Raw genomic sequence first — 1,305 nt, forward strand, 5'->3', positions numbered from 1 at the left:
ATTTCATTTTCTGCTTTTAAGAAAGGATTGTTCACAAAAACAGAGAGAGAGAGAGAGAGAGAGAGAGCGATATGTGTTGATTAAGCAGTGATGATAATAATGAAATGTCTTAGTTTGTCACTTTCAGGTGAAAAGCAGACCTGAATCAATTTTCCACATGCAGCGGTCGGAAGAAAGTTATAGTTTAACATCATTGGAAACATGCAGGCCAAGTTTCTGGCTGACTTATTTACAGTGCCATGTGTTTCTCAACCTCACAAGCGAGCTCACTCCTCCCTGAAGATAAGGAATGCAGCTCCATGATAAAGAGACAGCAGCAAGTCCTGAGCACAAAAAGTCCCAGCAAAGCAGCAGCAATGTGGATAAACAGCAGCAGCAGAAGAAAGCAAACCCATCTCCCTGTCTGATTGGATGAATTCCACGGAGGGGCGAGCAAGATGGCGGTGGCAGCATGTTGAAATGCTCAAAAAGGACTGAGTGACTCGGGCAAGCCACATGCAGCTAGCATGCTGGCTAGCGACATGAAAGAAATGGACCCTTCATGATGCGTTCAACGTGCCAGCGCTGTGGTGGGAAAGGCTCCATCATAAACACGCCCTGCACCGAGGTTCAGGCCAAGAAGAAGAAGACGATGACTTCCAAGCCCAAGAAGGTCAGCCTCAGCGTGGGCGAGCTGATTGTGAAAGCCGTGGCCGCTTCCAAGGAGCGCAACGGCCTGTCCGTGGCCGCCCTCAAGAAGGCTCTGGCTGCCGGAGGCTACGATGTGGACAAGAACAAGGCCCGTGTCAAGACCGCCATCAAGAGTCTGGTGGCGAAGGGCACTCTGGTGCAGACCAAGGGCACCGGGGCCTCCGGATCCTTCAAGATGAACAGGGTTACTGAGACCAAAGCTAAGACGCCCGCCGCGGCCAAAGCCAAGAAACCGGCAGCAGCTGCTAAGAAGTCGCCCAGGAAGGCAGCAGCAGCAGCACTTCAGCCACTAGCACGAAGTCAACCGCATCAGAGGACAATAGTGAGAGTGGCTGTGACTTCACTGTGCATGTGAAGAAAACGTTTGAGGAGAACTGAACAGTTGGAGTTTGACATTTGCCACCTGTGGAGTAAAATGGCAAGAAGAGACAGTGGGACACAGGACAAAGCTGAAGGAGAACTGCCGGCTGTTGGACTGTTGAAGTGGGAGAGGACAACAGAGTGAGAAGACTAGGTGAGAACACATAGGAATTATTTAATGTGGGAAATCAAAATTTGGGTTAGCAAACCTGGGGAAAAGAAAACTGACTGCTTAAGTTGGAAAATTGAGACGGA

At 49.9% G+C, this 1,305-nt stretch overlaps 1 pseudogene; it reads left to right on the forward strand.

The window, feature by feature from the left end:
* The first annotated feature begins 383 nt into the window (after positions 1 to 383).
* Positions 384 to 1,103, forward strand: LOC146693901 (histone H1 pseudogene; annotated as a pseudogene).
* Positions 1,104 to 1,305: the final 202 nt, after the last annotated feature.

Source organism: Copadichromis virginalis, linkage group LG14 (genome assembly GCF_057382275.1).
Source record: "Copadichromis virginalis isolate Kocher_CV1m ecotype Utaka linkage group LG14, C_Virginalis_male_GT1.1, whole genome shotgun sequence".
NCBI lineage: Eukaryota > Metazoa > Chordata > Actinopteri > Cichliformes > Cichlidae > Copadichromis > Copadichromis virginalis.